The sequence below is a fragment of the Triticum aestivum genome, chromosome 5A, assembly GCF_018294505.1.
Source record: "Triticum aestivum cultivar Chinese Spring chromosome 5A, IWGSC CS RefSeq v2.1, whole genome shotgun sequence".
Taxonomy (NCBI): domain Eukaryota; kingdom Viridiplantae; phylum Streptophyta; class Magnoliopsida; order Poales; family Poaceae; genus Triticum; species Triticum aestivum.
This window is the reverse complement of record NC_057806.1, coordinates 568,274,365-568,295,007: the sequence shown is the minus strand read 5'-3', so window position 1 is coordinate 568,295,007 and position 20,643 is coordinate 568,274,365. Positions and strand designations below refer to the sequence as shown.

General features: G+C 46.2%; 1 non-coding gene across 1 annotated transcript; it reads left to right on the top strand.

Moving 5' to 3' along the window:
* The first annotated feature begins 16,221 nt into the window (after positions 1-16,221).
* LOC123109094 (5.8S ribosomal RNA) lies at positions 16,222-16,377 on the top strand. The gene has a single exon (XR_006452384.1). It is a non-coding gene; the product is annotated as a 5.8S ribosomal RNA (ribosomal RNA).
* The last annotated feature ends 4,266 nt before the right edge of the window (positions 16,378-20,643 follow it).

The window sequence follows — 20,643 nt, the reverse complement described above, 5'->3', positions numbered from 1 at the left end:
GCAAGCCTGCATTGTCGTAGAAAACCGACGAGGAGTGACTGCCCGAGAGTTACCACACACAGTATGGTGCACGTCAGTCCGACCCCGTATCAAGCACAAAACTTCTTCGATGCCGTCTAGCCGTTCTACAGCAGCGACACCCTCCTTCTGCAATGGCGATGGCTGGTGGTGCGTGGCTCCCTGGCTTGAAGCAACGAGGATACTGTAGATGAGGATTGTAGTGACGACCGTGTCATCTACGTGCAATGGTCTTAGGGGTTTGCATTAGCGAAAGGAGCAATTGGTAGCATATTGGTCTAGGAGTGGAACCAATACCGGCGGCGGTGGTGCGCACCAAAGTAACAGATGCTTGGCGGAGCTCGTGGGATGGGGGAGGAGGGCGTTTTGAGACTGGTTAGAGATGAGATTGATTTCTCTCGAGCAAGACGACTTTATCCATTCGGAATAAGCTATTAGGGTGGAGGAGAGCGGTGTGGGCCCCCCCCCCCCCTAGGGCATGTATCAAGTGAACAAAGCGGTTGACATGTGCTTGTGATCTGTCGGGTTATAAAAAGGTCGTTCTTAATTTTATTTGACTTTAAAATGTTGCAAAGTATATTTCAATATCATACATTGTATTTAAATTGATGAAATATAATTATGATCAGTGTTCTAATGTATAGAGCAATATTTTTTTGAGGGAAGGCCATAACATAAGAGGAATATAAATAAAAGAAGCTGAAAAATGTAACTCATATTTACACGCGCGTTGAAAATTTCAACCCACGCAAGCGCAAAACGAAAAATTCTAATTAGCCCACTCGGCACGAACTCACGATCACTTTCATCTAACATCCCCCTGGTAGCCGTTGTCGCCTATCCTCACCTCGCCGCCACAGACCATCCCTCACCTCCCTACCGCCTAGCTTCAGATCAACTCCTCCCATCGCCTCTCCACTTCACAGCAGCTATGGCCGGGGAGGCTGGCGGAGTTTTGGTCCTTTCACCTCTTTCTACCCTCCCGTAATGTGCAAGTGCACCCGAATCTCGTCTCTCGACAGTTCTGGTGGCGGCGGCCAACACCGGTGGGCTACGATGCTAGGTCAGTGCCTCCTTTTCCTTCCCGGGATTTCCTCTATCCTCTCACCTTGTCTCTTCTTTCTTCTCTTTTTGCAGCAACAATACGCTGGCGGTGGTGGCAGGCACTGGCGAGCGTACTGATGGTCGAGCGGCAGCGCGGGCTAATTGGTTCGGCTCTGTTCTCGTTCCCCAGTTACAATATTGTACTACTCGCAAGTTAAGGTTGCAATCCGCACCTAGTATAGTCTGATTGATTTCTGATGTAAAATCCTTGCTAGCTAAGATGTCAAAATTGGTACGATTCACACAACTATGCTGGAAATACTCGCTTAATTTGTACACCTAGTTATTCAGGAACAAAGTAAGATGAGGAAATACGTGCATATTTAGATGATGCAAAACATTGCCATGGTTTGTGGCTTTGTGCCACACTGGACTATTTGAATTTTGGTAAGGTACCAGAAATATCTTTGCTGATAATAGAGGCCTAACGAAAACAGGGGCATTAAGACAGATGAGGCTGTCCAAGATCGCTCGGAACAAGGTGAAATTGGTGAAGCACAAAGCCCTTATCGACGGCTTCAGCAAGTCCAGCTTCAACAACAATAAAATGAGAAACATTTAGATAAGGCTTCGCTGACAAACTTATTATACTCTTCTGCAATTTAGGATACCACACTGTGCTTCAGCTGTACAGAAATGAAGTGTCTGAATTGAGCATCAGCACATATGCCTTCTGCTTCATCCTTTATGGGTCAGTCTAACTTTTTGTTCTGTATGCAGTTACTATGCGTACGTAGGATCGAGTTTTGTGTTGGTCCTTGTAAAGTGTTTGATGAATTCCTTGCCTGTTAAAAAGATATCATTGGAACCTGAAGGTAGCTTGTGCCCCAGATCTCTCTTGCCTCTCCAAATTCATGGCAGCCACATTCGTTCTCTTCGAGAAATCTAGTATGATGTCCTCTGCCATTCTATTGGCTTGTCCATTAATCGGCAGTTGTGTAAGGGTATACAGCAATTAGAAAACAGTACCACAAATAACTGAATGTTACGATGGGTAAATAGATTTTGTCTTCCATGAATACACAAAAATACATGGATTAAGATGTCAAAAAGTACTAGTCTATAGCCTTTTGGATAGAAGATGCAAAATGGTGAACTAGTTTTATTATTACTGTTCATGTTAATATTTTAATTTCTATTGCCCAGATGTATGCTTTGGTAAGGAAAGAATTACTAGTGTAACACTAGTAATTGTCGACGTACACTGAGTTCCTAGTTCCAACAGTAAGACATGATTAGCTATATATCTCCATGCATAGATGGTTCTAGAACAATTAAAATTTGTTCTCTGTAGCTTCCCTAAAAGGAAATTTGTTCCTTGTACCTCAATTAAATTTAAAGTACATTGCATTGTTTTTCATATCTCTTATAACTAGTCTTGTCATTTCTTAGGGAGTGTGAAGCAATATTAGAAGTGTTATGAGCTGTGAGAATGATCATGACATTGATGGTGATGAGGATGACATCTATGGCGATGAGGGAGATGATAGTTGTGGCGATAAGCATTGTGATAAAGTAAAGATCCACTACTAGGGAAAAGGCTAGTAGCAGCGCGGGTTTTAGGCCTATCAGCAGCGCGGGTACCCGCGCTACCAATAAGGCGCTACAGCTAACGTATAGCAGTAGCGCTGGTCCACCCGCGCTACTTCTACACAAGTGTTGCAGCAGCGCGCTTAAAGGAACCTCGCTGCTGCTAATAGCTATAGCGCGCTTCCCCTGTGCGCGGTACTGCTACAACCGCGCTGCTGCTAACTTTTCTCCACTCGCTACTGCTAGAACATGCTTTATAGAAGAATCTTTAGCACATACAAATGTCATCATGATACACATACAAATGCCCGCGAGACCACAAATGTAATCATAGCATATACATACAAATAGTCTCGTCATAATCATCATCCAACACAAAGTGGTATCTTGTCATCATCTCGAAAATAGCGATACATGCAAGTCTCGAATACTTGCAACTACAACATCATCCATCTAAACAAAGGTATACGCGAGAAGAGCTATCACTATGAGTGAGAGCGGAACTATGCAGTACATGAGATGGCGGTTACGAGTCCTCTCTCACGCTAGCGTGAACCTCAAGTAACTAGCTTCTCCTTCTTGTCTGCTTTTGAAGCCTTTATGGCTGGCGTCCGAGAACCCATTCACTTGCGCCTGACACTCATGCCACTCGTTGTACACCCCTGGAACCTTCCCTTTGTACACGACATAGCAGTTCCATCTCGCCATCAAGAAACTAGGTACCTGTTAGAGATGCATGTTCATGAAGAGGATGTACAATCATATATATGCAACAAAATATACTAGAGAACACCGAAAAAGAAAGGGTTAGCAACCAGATGCAACATACAGTACGCAAATTAATTAACTAGAGGTACGCAGGTCATCGCACGCAAACTAACAAAGTAGCATTACACAAGTTCGGCAGGGATCATGGACATCACAAAGTTGCATCACTACAAATAGTATACAAGTTCAACCGACACATATCATCATCATCGGCATCATAAATCACTAGAAGTTCCATCCTTCCATATCATCGAGGATGGACCCTAGCTTCTTGAACGGCGTGAGGTCTAGACGTTGCATGCCTATGCGAGTTCGAACGTCAGCTCGCGATATAGGGCCGTGGTGGAACATCCCCTTCTCATCGACGACTTCTTTCATGATGATCGTCGCAATGTCGCTTTGGATGTGAAAGAACTCATCTCCAAGTTTATAATCTGCTTCTCCATGAGATTCTAGCCACTTGTGGATATGATCATCATTTCTGCTTCTCATGCAAAGCTTTTGGTGATCCGTGTTGAACTCATTCATGAGATGGAGGATGTACAATCCATCCTTCTTGCTTGGTTTTGGGACTTGGATGTAGGAGAAGTTAGTTTTATGCGCGAAACTCATCTTCTTGTTCCTTTGTTTCCTGATCTGCATGTGGCCACCTCTAAAGCTGAAGCCTAGGAGAGCATCATCTAGAATATTCATTATGTGGGTGTAGTCTTTTTTCTCGTAGTCTCTGGAAGGGTCAAAATACATGGCGTGGGAGACTTGAGGATAAAGAACGATAAGGACGGCGCGCCCGTTGCTGCGGAGAAAAGACACCTCAAATTATTCCCCATAGAGAGAGAAGGAATGATTGAAATGTATGAAAGGGTTGTTCGAAACTGACTTACTTTGGATGATAAGGCACGAGGACAATTTCCCAGTCCTTATTCTGTACCATGAAGTTTTGGAGGTAGTCCCTAGCAGTTTCACGCTCAAAGTCGCCGAGACTCAAGAAAGACTCGTGCATGTAGTACGGATCCGCCACACAGATTTGCGAGACTTCTTCACTGTTCATGACAGAGCTCATATGTAGCGCAAAAAGGCGGACGATTGTAAAATCGAGCCGCCTTGTCAGAAACATCTCAAAGATATGGTCAAACCACAGGAAGAACACCTCCGCGGGCCGTGTCTCGACGTAGCACTTCCCCTCAGGCACACGAGCCGCGTATGTCGGATATCCTGGATCCTTTGAGGCTAGTAGGATTTTCTCAGTCGACAGCACATGGTCGTGCAGTCTCCTAAGATCCCCTGATAGTGCCTCCAGTGGTTTCGGCGGTAGCATCGGCTCGCCCGTGAGATGGAACATGGCCGCACCTTTCACGGGTACACGCTCTTTAGAATGCATCGTTTTGCTGCTATGTGCTCTGGCTTGTTTGGAGGCAGCTATCTTCCCTGATCTCTTTCTCTCCTTTTTCTTGGGCACACCTTCTAGACCCTTCCTTAACCCCTGCCCCAGTGTTCCCGGGCTAAGTACTGTACGACCCTCGCACTGGGATAGTTGAGCCTGTGTTGAGGCAACAACTTCAGGCGTGTCCTGTGAGGATTTCATGAAGAGAGACTTTTTGCAATCCCTGCTACGACCTTCCTGCCCGGGCATGTCATCCATATCCTCATTAGCAAGCTGATAGCCCGATTCGTCATATGGTTGACTCATCAATTCTATGTCACATTCATACGCGTTTGTATTGAGGAAATCCATAGGGTCGACCTCCGTCTCATCATCCATTCTCTATTCTACAGGACAAATTACATCAGCCAGCACTATTGCACCCCCTTCATCATGTCGTTCGCCGCTCCCACCCGGCACTACAGGAGCTGGTAATTGCGTAGGTGGGGTGGTGGTCTCCGCACATGCTTGTTGATGTGTGGTTATTGGTGTGCTCTCGGCCGGCTCCAGACGAATAAGATTCTTCGGCCATAGCAGCACCCAACCCTTGCAGCTTCCAATCCGCGGCGAGGTCTCATCGTCCACTCCCACATGCTGTACTAGAGGAGGCAAATCCTCGTGCCCTGATTTCACACTGGACAAGCTAACCCTGAAGTGCCCAGCAGGGATTGACTGGTTGTGGAACGTGGGTTGCAAGGGGTCCATTATCATCCCCTTTCCCACGTCCACCTTCTGGCCTTTGATCAAGTAGAGTATGGTGCACGGGGTTTCTTTCGCCTGCAAACACATATGTCTGTGGCGTAAAACATCCGAAAGGCAACAAAAATGGAATATTATATATATATATATATATATGTTGGTGTGACATGTAATTACCGTGACGGCGTCGAGCTCAACCAAAGACGAAGGCCCACCAAGCGCGCCAGAGACTGAGGACGGGCTGCTATGAGCGGGAGCGACTGCGAGAGGAGGCCCAGTTGCGTGAGCAAGTGATGGTGTGATGGTGTTGTTGTTCATGGAGTTGCTCCCGACGAAACTGGGCAACGGGAAATCATGTACCGTCTTGTCTGGATTTTCCTTCGTCCAGTTGATGATAACTGGAACCAAGTTAGTAGCAAAATCATTTCTGCAGGCAGTTACAGCTGCATTGACTGCCTGCTATAGCAACTCATATTTGTCCTCGGCTGCTTTTTTCGCGTCCTCAGCTGCTTTTTTCTCGACCGCAAGCTTCACCTTCGCGTCGATGTCCGCCTGACTAAACTTCTTTTTCTGCTTCTTGGCCTCCGGGCCCTCGTTGTAAAACACCTTCCACGTGGCGCCATCTCCAGCGCCGTGCACACGACCATATTGCGGCCGCTGGCCCAAAGGGAGTCCCTTAAGTTCGTTCAAGGCCCGGTTGAGAGGGGTGTCCCACTTGGGCCTCATCGGAGAAGTAGGGTTTTCGGCTGCAAGCTGGTGTTGCTTCTCCAGTAGTCTAATCAATTTCCTCGTGATCTTGTCCGTGTAAAAAACCTTTTTCTCCTTGTCCCACTTGTAGCGGGCCCTGATGAAGTCATGCTCCAAGGGGTTGGTGAACTTCGCGAAGGGGTCTGGGAGACCCGCGGCTTCACGTTCCGCATCCTCCTTATCCCATATGGGCCTTTTACCGAGGTAGCCACGGCTTCCGAGGCGATGCTTCCCCGTGTTCCTTTGCTGAAGGCTCTTGAATTTCGCATCCTTAGCCTTGGCGTCCTCGGTAGCGCAAGTGTCCTTGAACTTTTCGAACTCCTCTTCCGTAAGTGTCGGATTTTCCTCCAGAATCTTGGACAGGGGTTCCTCAGCCTCAATAGCTCGTTTCACCCTCGATTTCCAGGAGGCCAAATCATTGCTGAACATGCCCATGGCGTGATTGTTAATCTTTTTCATCTTCGGATCATCCCACGGTTGTTCTATGTTATTATCCCGATCGGGGAACTTGAATCTCTTATGCAACTTCATTAGGAGCAACTGCGTCAAATGTTCTTTACTCCTTAAGTCATCGTCATTGATGCTCGCGCATTCCCGTAGGATGCATCCTACTTGGTTCCCATAGCACTTGTGAGGTTCTTCCGGCTCTAACGGCTCAAACTTGCCAGGTGCCATCTTTGTGATCACAAGTCGTCCAATCCCTAGTTTGTTAGGTTTTCGTATCCTCTGCTTCTTATGCCTCTTTTCGGTACCGGCATCGGCGCCGGTATCTTCCCCGGCGGTACCTTCCCCACCGGTCTTGGCGCCGCCATCGGTGCCGGCTCGGTGTCGGCGTCAGTACCATCATCGAGGCGGACCTGCAAACCTTGCTTAGCAGTCAAAAAGTCGAGGTAGTCTTGTTCACCCTCATAATCCATCTCGTCTGCATCTTGGTCAGAAGGCCCAGTTTCTTCGTTGTTCGACATGTTTCCTATGATTAAGTGTCCTCATTTATTTCTAAAAGTATGAATAAATGAGAAATGAGATAAAAAAGAAATCTATGTGCCAGCACTCGATATGCCAACTATGTAGCACAAATCATGCCTTTATTCACGGGAAATTTCGGCATGACCTTTGCTAAAAAACGGACATATCAAGCGCCGGAAATTCACCGGAACGGAAATGAATCAACATTCCGGCGTAACATAGGCAACTCGGATCATTTACCAAAACATGTCCAAACATGACATATCCACATATCACATGTCCAGTTCAAATTTGCATATAAATTCAGCAAATTTTGAAACCTATCTAAATTCATAACTAAATAGATAACCTAATTAACATAACTAAAACCTAAGTAAATTAACCCTAGCTAGCAGAGAGAGAGAGAGGGGGTGGTTTAGAGAGGGTGCAGGGCGAGGAGGCATGCCCGATGACGGCCGAGGTTGGGAGGGGAGGAAGCAGAGGTGGGAGGCGAGGGCCGACAGGTCGGGGCGAGCGCCGGCGCCGGGGGCGAGCGCGCCTGGGTCGGGGGCGGCGGGGTCGGGGCGAGTGCATCGGGGTCGAGCGTGGCGGGATCGGGGGCGGCAGGGTCGGGGGCGAGCGCGCCGGGGTCGGGGGCGAGCACGCCGAGGTCGGGGGCGGGCGCGGCGGTGCGACGGGGCCAGGGAAGAGAGAGTGGGGATTTGGGGGAAAAGAGGCGGGATGAAGCAGGGAGAGGGAGAATTTTGGGTTAAGTGGACGTAGCAGTAGCGCGTTTACACGAAACGCGCTACTACTACCTTGACTAGCTGTAGCGGTTTTCTGCAGAAACCGCTACTGCTACCTTGACTAGCTGTAGCGATTTTCTACGGAAACCGCTACTGCTACCTTGACTAGTTGTAGCTCTTTTTCACTAAAGCGCTACTGCTATAACCAATTTCCCTTTTTTTCTTTTCCTCAGCATAATAGGAACATATATATTACATCATTGGACCCTTGCATAATAATGGCTAAGTGTGTATACAAAATAGGAACATATATATATTACATCATTGGACCCATGCATAATAATGGCTAATTAAGTGTGTATACAAAATAGGAACATATATATATATATATATATATTACATCATTTGACCGATTCCTCAACGCTGACGTTTTCGTTTTTGAGTCAGCTTCTTTCCCTTCTTGTTCGTCGAAGAATAATTGAGCCCCTCATTGTGACTTTGCCTTTTCCATGGAGTACGATTTTTCTTTGGTAATGTAGTATTGATTCTTCTTTTGACGTATACTTCATCATCATCGTCATCTTCCCTCATTGGGTTGCCGTACTGATCATAGTCTTCCTCGTTGGCGACTCCATCCATTCCAATGATGTTTCTTTTGCCTTTCCTCACGACAACACGACTGGGATTGCATGGGTCGGTTATGAAGAAGCATTGTGTCACGTGCTTAGCGTGTACCCATGGCTCGTTTTTTGCGATAGCGTTCACGGTAGCGCTCTTGGCGTCGGGTATAGTCATGGTAGTGAAAATCCGGCTTTCTCTTTCGACATTCTTAGCCCATCTGACACGGAACATCGTCGTGTTGTGCAGTCCAGAGTAGTCAAGCTCCCAGATCTCCTCGACCCTTCCATAAAATCGTTCAGTTGCGCCGTTGTCGCTGCCGGTCATGCATTCCATCGTCACCCCTGAGTTCTGATATTCATCACTGTCCATATCTTTGGCCTCCGTGTAGAACGTGTATCCGTTGATATCATATGCCTGATAGGTTACGAGGTTGGGCGAGGGGCCATGTGCTAAGGCGTATATGAGCAATCCGTCCTTAGAGCCCTCCTCCGGGGGATTAGCAATAATATGCTCTTTGAACCAATGCAGGAAAGTGGAGTTGTGCTCTCTAGTAACTTCGGCGTCCGTCCTGCATACCCCCGGTCACGATACTTCTTTGCGATAATTTCTTTGTGCAGTGCCACGAAAGGATCTACCTCGTCTAGGTGTTGTAGCACTACCAAGTTTGCTCTGTCAAAGTCGCTGCGTCGATCTGAGTATGCCACGTGCAGTTCCCTGCGACCGTTGCAGTGACCTTCTCCTTCGAGCCTCCCATCGTGCTTGTTAACGGGCAAACCAACACTAACACCAGGCGGCTGGTCTGCGCCATATAGAAAATTCTCACAGAAAGAGATGCACTCTTGTGTCAAATAGCCCTGGACGATGCTTCCATCCGGACGGGACATGTTACGAACGAATCCTTTGATGATCCCATTCATCCTCTCAAACGGCATCATGTTGTGCAGGAATGACGGCCCCAGGTCTATTATGTCATCCACAATATGGACACACAGATGCACCATCACGTCAAAGAACGCGGGCGGGAAGTACATCTCAAGCTCATTCAGTATCACAACGATCTCTTCCTGTAGCCTTCGGAGCTGCTTCACACTGATCGACTTTCGAGAGATGACGTCGAAAAAGTTGCAGAGACCAATAAGCGTGTCACGGACGTGCTTGTCCATTATCCCTCTAAGGGCAACAGGTAATATCTGCGTCATCATCACATGACAGTCATGAGACTTCATCCCGCTGAACCTTTTCTTGTCCGTGTCTAGATATCTACTTATCTTGCCACAGTAACCGGAACTAACTTTGACTCCGGTAAGGCACTTAAAGAATTGATTGATCTCAGCCTGACTTAAGGTGAAGCAAGAAGGGGGGCAATAATCCTCATTCTTTATTTTCTTGCCCTTCTTCTCCCGTGCCTCTGTCTCCGTCTCTGTCTCGTCTGACATTTTACGTGGCGGCATGTGCAGATCTTCCCTGATTTCCAAATCTTGCAAGTCTTTTCTTGCCTTCGGCCCATCCTTGGTCTTATCCGGCATGTTCATCAGTGTTGCGAGCAAGCTCTCAAGGACATTCTTACAGATATGCATTTGATCAAGGCAATGAGGTGTATCGAGTTTGTGCCAGTACTCCAAGTCCCAGAACACAGACCTCGTCTTCCATACCTTCAGCAGCGGCTCCGGCGCCTTTCTCATCGTCTTTCCCGGCGCGGGGCACTCCTTCCAGTTTTTCAACAGCTCATCGATTTCGGCACCGCTCCGCTTACGTGGAGGTCCTCGATGCTCAGCGTGACCATTGAATAGATCTCCACGGTTTCTCCACGGGTCGTCCTGTTCGAGCCATCTTCGATGCCCCATGTACACGATTTTCCCAGACCCGCCATCTTTCCTTGACGTTAGCTGCTGAGACGTCGTATCATCCATGCACCGCGTGCATCCGCAATATCCATGGCACACCTGGCCTGCCACATATCCGTAACCAAGATAGTCGTGCACTGTCGTGATCAGCGCGGCTCTCATGTTGAAATACTCGCCTTTGCTGGCGTCCCATGTCTTGGCCGGTGTTTTCCATAACGTGTCTAACTCCTCCTGAAGTAGCCCCAGATACAAATTAATATTATTTCCTGGTTGTTTCGGCCCTTGAATAAGCATGCTCATGTGAATGTACTTCGATTTCATGCACAACCAGGGGGGAGGTTGTACATCCATACAAACACGGGCCATGTGCTATGGTTGGTGCTCTGGTTGCCAAACGGATTCATGCCATCGGTACACGCGCCGAGCACGATGTTCCTTGCATCACATTCAAAATACCGATAGAAGCTGTTCAACGCTCTCCACTGGCTTCCATCCTTGACGTGTCTCAGCTTCGGATCATCTCCATCGTCGGGCTTCTTCCTCTCCGCGTGCCAGCGCATTAGCTTTGCTTCCTTGGGATCTACAAAATACCTCTGGAGACGGGGAGTGATCGGTAAGTACCATACCACTTTCTGGGGACATTTCTTCCCGGCCTTCTTGTATCGAGAAGCATTGCACACCGGACAACTTGTTTTTTCCGCGTGCTCCTTCCGATAAATTATGCAATCGTTGATGCATGCATGGTATCTAACGTGTGGCAGATCAAGAGGGCACACGATCTTCTTGGCCTCATCAACACTACTAGGACATAGATTACCCTCGGGAAGAACATCCTTTAGGTACTTGAGATGCTCATCGAGGCTAGTGTCGGTCCATTTGTTTTTAGCCTTCGTCTTCAGCACTTGGAGCGTGAAACTCAAGCGGGTCACCTCAGGATTGCAACCATCATACAATGGAGTGTTCGAGTCTACCACCAGTTGCTCCAGCTTAGCCTCCTCTCTAGAAGCAGCTCTCTCAGTACTCGTCTCCTTGCGAAGCAATGCTTGAACATGAGGGTCCCGCACGATTGAACTTAGTACCGACGAACTCTGCTGCGTGGAGTCCATGTCGTTCTCTCCGCCGCCATGTCCGGCCCCTTCTCCGCCGCCATGTCCGGCCTCTTCCCCGCCGCCATTATCGATCATCTCTTCGTCTTGCCCCGTGTCATCATTGCCTGCCCCGTCGGCATCCTCAACATCGTCATCCTCATCTTCAGTTATCCACCGAGTATAGCCATCCATGAAACCAGTCATGAGCAGGTGCGCTTCGACACGACCATCGACATGGGGGTCAAGCCAAACTATTCCTTTGCATTTTCGACACGGACATAAAACCTCTGTCAGGTTATTTTCCTTCATGTCCTGCACCGCCGACCGCAACCACCTGTCCACCATCGTTCCACTGACCATCGTGAACTCTGCACGGTAATAATAAACAAATTGATTATAAAAATGCGTGCATTCATCAAAGTCATACAAAAATTCGGCATGACCTTCCTTAAAAGTAGGACATATATAGATCTAGAGTTTGCCCGGAATTCGCCGAAACGGAAATAAATCGACATTTCGGCAAAACATAGGCAACTCAAATGCACAATTTGGCGTCAACTCATGCCACACACACAATTTCCATAAAAATATCACACACACATGCATAAACATATTTCCATTTTGCAAAAGCATGAAATATTAATCACACCTCTATCTCGAGATCGAGCACACGGTGGAGATGATGATGTAGGGAGGTCAAAAGTGCACAAAGCTCTTCTTGACAAAGAAAGATCTAGTTAGGGGGCAAATAGGTCACTTAACTAAATGCTACATCTACCTAGCTAGCTAATTTGGGAGGAGACAACTTCAACTAGTGGAGGGGGGAGGAAAAAGAGAAAGGAGATGAATTAATGGAGGTGGTGTAGTTATAGCTAGGAGTAATGAAGAGAGAGAAAGGTAGGTAGAAGAGGGAGAGTAATGGGGGGAGAAGTATTGAGGAAGAAGAAGAGTGAGAGAGGGAGGATGTGGGAGGTAGGGGAAAGGGAGGAGAGGAGATGGGGAGGGGGAGGTGGAAAAGGTGGTGGGTCCTGCATGTTAGCAGTAGCGCGGGAGAGAAAGCGCGCTGCTGCTAAGAGCGTAGCAACAACGCGCTTTCCTGTCACGCGCTACTGCTAAACAGGCCAACCCTGTGCACACTTTCAAAATTAGTAGCAGTGAGGTGACAAAAAAGCGCGCTGCTACTATGGCATTAGCAGCAACGCGCTCCCTGGCACCGCGCTACTGGTAAATTTATGTCGTTCTGTACTGTCGGTGGATTTTTGTAGCAGCGCGGTTTAAGCGTCACGCGCTACTGCTAAGTTTGCACCAGTAGCGAGCTTTCCGTAGCCGCGCTGCTACTACTTAGCAGCAGTGCCTGTTTTTATGCCGCGCTGCTGCTAAGATTCTGTGTATAAGGTTTTCCCTAGTAGTGATCTGAAGTTTGTGAAGAATTTAGCTTATGCAAATTGTCTATACTTCTTTGTTTCATCTTTTTGCATTAGACACTTCCATATAGATTGCTATGGTAAATGTAATTCACATGCAACTCATTAGGTTTGTAAAACTTAGATTATGCTAAATATAACATATGTTCTTTTGGTCATGTGCAGTTGTGTAATTATGAGACGTATTTGAAATGCCAATATTATGAATTATTGTGTTATATATTGCATTTCCCTGTCATGCAACACCTCTAAGAGAAATTAATCCGTGAAGGGGTGTATGGCCTATGGCGCAACAAACATCATGGGTACAAAATATGCATACAGGCGCTTTAGATTGTCGGTGATTGTCTAAATTGAAGGTGCATGCTAACTTCTCATCTAAAGAAATCCCCGAAGGGGTGTATGCACCATCGGTAATCACACTAACCGATGGTTTCGCTCTCCTCTCAGTTCTACATAACTCCAACGGGTTGGACATACCCGACAAATTTGTTCTTGTGTTTATTAAGCCGGACTAGCTTGGGATTATAAGTCACCAGTATATATTTGGATTGCGCCATTGGAATCATGCGCTCATAAATCACTGGATTGTATTATTCAAATCTTCAAATAGCCAACATGGCTGGATTTTATTATGGTTATCAATAACCAGTATTATGATTAAGGCTTTCAAAGTCGCTTTAGCGTAATGGCTATTATATTATCAATGGATATGATTTATTCTACAATTGAAGGAATAGTCCCGAGTCGCTGCAGGCTTACGACCTGGCACTTGGGGGCTACATTATTCAAGTTGAGGTTACATCAAATATGAAAGTCTCATGTAGCTGCAAGCATGCACCATGACACTTGGGGGCTAATGTAAAGTCATTTTTTGCTCACCTTATTGAAGACCCGACTCATCACAGTGTAATGAGCCGACCCTTGGGGGCTTTCGGTTTATGAAGCTGGTCTATTGACTCGAAATTTTCAGAAGGAAGAAATGACAAGGACTTAAGGATGATCAAGTGTCGGTTTATAAGAATATTTAAACCGGAGCACAACCGACAAATTTGTTCTTGTGTTTATGTTGTAGGTCAGTTTAACATGGATGAATCCAAATTAAACTGGGGGGGCTAATGTCGGGGATATACACCGCGGTGTAACCCGGCCAGAAGTATAACCCGACCGGACTTGGCGACTCACTAAGTGACCTGCCCGAGCCTGGCGACTCATGGGTGACCCGGCAAGCGGGTCAGAGGAACGGTAAGACCTGGTGGCCCAGAAGGTGGTTTATGGTAGGCCGGTTCATTTTATTGAGGGTCGGCTTAAGAGAAAAGGCGTAAGGAATATTCTCCTACAAAGGAAGCAAGACTAGGACTCCACTTGTAATAGAGTAATCCTAATCCTAATAGGACTAGTCATGTAAGCCGCCCCTTCAACATATATAAGGAGGGGCAGGGCTCCCCAAGAGGGACAGGTTCCATAAGTTAAACAAGTTAGGTTTAGATAGAGAAGTCAATAGCTCTCGAGATGAGCACCCTTGTAATCATGATCATCATCATTAATATCAATGAAGCAGGATGTAGGCTTTTACCTCCACCGTGAGGGGCCGAACCAGGGTAAAAACTTGTGTCTCTCGATTCCGACCAACCCCTTCAAGCTACTACATAGATGCGTTGGCCTCACGACTAAGTTCTCACACTAGGACATCTGTCGTGATGTTTCCACGACAATATAGGTACATTATCATGAGTCATGACACACATGGTTCCGTACCTATCTCTATAGCTGAGCCAGGGCATTGGCCACCACGATAAACGAGGCTAGTAGTGAGGGTCTTTACAATTATAAACCCACGCGTGATCTTCCAAGGCAATGCATGCATTTCCAAACCTAGGTGTTAGGGCTGTATGCAGTGATATAAGTTGTCGGATTGTGTGGTACTGGATGTATGTGCTACGATAACTTTCTTGGGTTTTATAGGTCAACATGGATGCCTCTCAAACTTGTGTGGTCCTGATGTACATGCTGAATTCCAAGCTATATATTGCGCTTGGGAGCATTGATGATGTTAGGGATTGTAAGAGATGCCATACCTGAAGACGGAGAATACCATGGGGAGTTGCAATGCGATTTTGGTAGATGATGTTAGGGATTGTAGGAGATGTTATATTGTATATATGCATGATTGTGTACTATACGTAGTAACTCAAATAGATATACGAAAACTTGTTGTTCGAACAAGCACGAAGAAAGAGAGGTCACTTCTTTCTATACATGTCCATGACGATATTGTGTAATTAATGGTTCTTTCATTGCTATATGTAGTAGCTAGCGTCGAGTTGAATGAAAATCATAAAATAAAAATGAAAACCCTAAATGTAAAATAATTGAATGGTAAACACAAAAAGAAAAGGGGGAAACACAATATGAAACCCCTAAACCCCTCCTTTAAAAAAAACCCAGGGCCTGGCAGCTTCTGACGCGTGGTTGCCTTTTAATCCCAGTTGGTGTTACCAACCGAGACTAAAGGTCCTCCTACCTGGGCGTCCAACAACGGCCACGTGGAGCACCTTTAGTCTCGGTTCGTAATCCAACCGAGACTAAAAGTGGGGGCCTTTAGTCCCAATTGTTTAGTCCCGGTTGCAAAACCGAGACTAGTACCCTGTTTTCTACTAGTTGAGGAGAATCTTATTCCATCTCCAGGAAGTCACCGCTGTCTCGTCTTCCTGAGCGTAGCACAAACCCTAGTGCGATTGAGAAATGATAACCCACAAGTATAGGGGATCGCAACAGTTTTCGAGGGTAGAGTATTCAACCCAAATTTATAGATTCGACACAAGGGGAGCCAAAGAATATTTGAAGGTATTAGCAGCTGAGTTGTCAATTCAACCGCATCTGGAGATTAATTATCTGCAGCAAGAAATCAGGGGCAAAGTAATATGACAGTTTTGATAGTAGTGACAGCAGCAATGGTAACAGTAACAGTGATAGCAGCAATTTAGAGGAAGGATAAGTCGTAACAAATTTTCCGTAGGTGAACCTGTGGAAGGATCATTGTCGTGACCCTGACCAAAACAGACCGCGCACGCGTCGTCCAATCCGTCAGCGACGGTGAAAACCGTCGCTCGGCCAATGCCTCGACCACCTCCCCTCCTCGGAGTGGGTGGGGGCTCAGGGTAGAAGAACACATGGTGCCGAAGGCGTCAAGGAGTACTATGCCTAACCCGAGGGCTTGGCTAGCTTGCTAGGCAACCCTTATGTTGAAAGCTATTTAATCCACACGACTCTCGGCAACGGATATCTCGGCTCTCGCATTGATGAAGAACGTAGCGAAATGCGAGACCTGGTGTGAATTGCAGAATCCCGCGAACCATCGAGTCTTCGAACACAATTTGCGCCCGAGGCCACTCGGCCGAGGGCACGCCTGCCTGGGCGTCACACCAAAACACGCTCCCAACCCCCCTCATCGGGAATTAGGATGCGGCATCTGGTCCCTCGTCTCGCAAGGGGCGGTGGATCGAAGATCGGGCTGCCGGCGTACTGCGTCGGACACATCGCATGGTGGGAGTCCTCGCTTTATCAACACAGTGCATCCGACGCGCAGCCGGCATTATGGCTTCAAAATGACCCAGCAAACGAAGCGCCCGTCGCTTCGACCACGACCCCAGGTCAGGCAGGACTACCCACTGAGTATAAGCATAAAAATAAGTGGAGGAGAAGAAACTTATAAGGATTCCCCTAGTAACGGCGAGCGAACCGGGAGTAGCCCAGCTTGAAAATCGGGCGGCTGTGCCGTCCGAATTGTAGTCTAGAGAGGCGTCCTCAGTGACGGACCGGGCCCAAGTCCCTTGGAAAGGGGCGCCTGGGCGGGTGAGAGCCCCGTCTGGCCCGGACCCTGTCGCCCCATGAGGCGCCGTCAACGAGTCGGGTTGTTTGGGAATGCAACCCAAATCGTGTAGTAGACTGCGTCCAAGGCTAAATACAGGCGAGAGACCGATAGCGAACAAGTACGGTCAGGGAAAGATGAAAAGGACTTTGGGAAGAGAGTCAAAGAGTGCTTGAAATTGCCGGGAGGGAAGCGGATGGGGGCCGGCGATGTGCCCCGGCCGTATGCGGAACAACTCTTCCTGGTCTGCCGCTCAGCTCGGGGTGTGGACTGTTGTCGGCCGCGCCGACGGCGTAGGTGCCCCCAGTGGCCGTCGTCGGCACGGCCGGTACCCGCGCGCCGAAAGGCGTGTCCCTCAGGGCACTGTGCTGCAATGACCCGCGGACTCCCCATCCGACCCACCTTGAAACACAGACCAAGGAGTCTGACATGCGTGTGAGTCGACGGGTTCTGAAACCTGGGTTGCGCAAGGAAGCTGACGAGCGCGAGGCCCTCACGGGCCACACCGCTGGCCGACCCTGATCTTCTGTGAAGGGTTCGAGTGGGAGCATGCCTGTCGGGACCCGAAAGATGGTGAACTATGCCTAAGCGAGGCGAAGCCAGAGGAAACTCTGGTGGAGGCTCGAAGCGATACTGACGTGCAAATTGTTAGTCTAACTTGGGTATAGGGGTGAAACACTAATCAAACCATCTAGTAGCTGGTCCCCACCGAAGTTTCCCTCAGGATAGCTGGAGCCCATTACGAGTTCTATCAGGTAAAGCCAATGATTAGAGGCATTGGGGACGCAACGTCCTCGACCTATTCTCAAACTTTAAATAGTTAGGATGGCGCGGCTGCTTCGGTGAGCAGGTATAGTTGGTATTCCCGGATCTCCATGTTTTTAGGTACTCCATCTTTGAAAGTATAATTAGGAAGCATAGTGAAGATTTCAGCTTCCGCTATTTTCTCTTATTAGTGATGATTTCTTTCATATACTTTGCATAAGGTGGCATTTTCAAGATATCAGTCAAGCGAGTACGCAAAAATACTGACCTTAGCATTTCAGCAAAGCTTTCAAATTCTTCATCATCTTTCTTTTTAGTTGACTTGGGTGGAAAATGCATAGGTTTTTGTACCCACGGTTCTCTTTCTTTACCATGTTTTCTAGCCACAGTCTCTTTTATCATATCTTTTATTCTTAGGTTGTGGGTTATCAAGATCAACAGATGGTTCTATCTCAACATCATTATTTGGTTCTTTTTTATTGTTTGGTTGGGTATCTTCATGAACATCATCATTATCTTTTTCATTATCACTAGGTGGATGTTCATTACCAGATTGAGTTTCAACATTAGAGATAGAAGTTTCATTTTCATTATCAGGAGGTTTTTCTACTTTAGGTTCACTAGAAGCATGCAAAGTCCTATCATTTTTCTTCTTCTTCTTTTTAGAAGGACTAGGTGCACTAGTATTATTTCTTTGTGATTCTTGTTCAATTCTTTTTGGGTGTCCCTCACGATAAAGTGGTTCCTGAGTCATTTTACCTTCTCTAGTTGCAACTCTAACATCAAAGTCATGTATATTATTATTCATTTCATCAAGCAATTCTCTTTGAGATTTAGCAACTTGTTCTAAATTGGTTTGAACCATAGAAGCATATTTTCCAACACCTCTAACATCATTTGAGATTCTAAATAATAAGTACTCAAGCACGCCATCATATTAGAATTGTATTTCAATTGTTTCATAACATTTGCATTGAAGTGATCTTGTTTTCTAATGTAGTTTTCAAACTCATAAAGGCATTGACTAGGATGCACATTGTGAGGATTCTCATTATCATTGAATTTCATTAGAGAATTTACCTCTATCACCTTAGGTGGTGGTGGTGTATTAAGCCCATGTATTTCTTCAATAGGAGGTAAATTTTTAATATCGTCAGCTTTAATACCTTTTTTCCTTCATAGATTTCTTTGCCTCTTGCATATCTTCAGGACTGAGATATAATATACCCCTCTTCTTTGGAGTGGGTTTAGCCAGTGGTTCGGGAAGAGTCCAATCATCATAATTTTTCAATGTATTATCCAATAATTCTTTAGCTTACCCAACAGTTCGTTCGCTGAAAACACAATCAGCACAACTCTCTAGGAAGTCCCTAGAAGCTAGTCCATTAGAGAAGATATCAAGTATTTCATTTTTCTTAAGAGGATGATCAGGAAAAGCATTAAGTAATTGGCAAAGTCTCCCCCAAGCTTGTGGGAGACTCTCTTATTTAGTTTGCACAAAGTTAAATATTTCCTGTAAGGCAGCTTGTTTTTTATGAGCAGGAAAATATTTTTTAGATAAGTAATAAATCATATCCTGGGGACTACGCACATAAGATTTTTATGAGCAGGAAAATATTTTTCAGAGAAGTATTGTACCAAGCTTGAGCATCACCCTTTAATGAGAAAGGAAATAATGTAATAATAAAGTAGTAGCGAGTTTTCTCCTCGTGAGTAAAAAGGGTGGCCATGTCATTCAACTTAGTAAGATGTGCCACAACAGTTTCAGTTTCATAACCATGGAAAGGATCAGATTTAACCAAAGTAATTAACTCTGGGTCGACAGAGAATTCATAATCCTTATCATCAATAAAAATAGGTGAAGTAGCAAACTTAGGATCACATTTCATTCTGGCATTCAGAGATTTTTCTTTATACTTGCATAGTATTTTCTCTAGATCATCTCTATCCTTACAAGCAAGAATATCTCTAGTTCTCTCCTCATTCATAACATAACCTTCCGGTACCTTAGGCAATTCATACCTAGGAAGGCTAGTTCTAGCAGGTGTTTCAGGAGTTTCAATTTCAAGCTCATCATCATTTGTTCATCAAGAAATTCACCAAGTGGCATATCATTATCATGAAGCAAGGTTCTAGAATCATCATAAGCATTATCCATAGTAGAAGTAGCATCATCAATAACTTGCGACATATTAGAATTGATAGCATGTGGTGGTGTTGCAAGTTTATGTTGGAAATATGCCCTAGAGGCAATAATAAAAGTGTTATTATTATATTTCTTTGTTCATGATAATAGTCTTTTATTCATGCTATAACTGTATTATCCGGAAATCGTAATACACGTGTGAATACATAGACCACAATATGTCCCTAGTGAGCCTCTAGTTGACTAGCTCGTTGTGATCAACAAATAGTCATGGTTTCCTGGCTATGGACATTGGATGTCGTTGATAACGGGATCACATCATTAGGAGAATGATGTGATGGACAAGACCCAATCCTAAGCATAGCACAAAGGTCGGTTAGTTCGTTTGCTAGAGCTTTTCCAATGTCAAGTATCTCTTCCTTAGACCATGAGATCGTGTAACTCCCGGATACCGTAGGAGTGCTTTGGGTGTACCAAACATCACAACGTAACTGGGTGACTATAAAGGTGCATTACAGGTATCTCCGAAAGTGTCTGTTGGGTTGACACGGATCGAGACTGGGATTTGTCACTCCGTGTTACGGAGAGGTATCACTGGGCCCACTCGGTAGTGCATCATCATAATGAGCTCAAGGTGGCCAAGTGTCTGGTCACGGGATCATGCATTACGGTACAAGTAAAGTGACTTGCCGGTAACGAGACTGAACGAGGTATTGGGATACCGACGATCGAGTCTCAGGCAAGTAACATACCGTCTGACAAAGGGAATTGCATACGGGGTTTGATCGAATCCTCGACATCGTGGTTCATCCGATGACAACATCGAGGAGCATGTGGGAGCCAACATGGGTATCCAGATCCCACTGTTGGTTATTGACCTGAGGTCGTCTCGGTCATGTCTGCATGT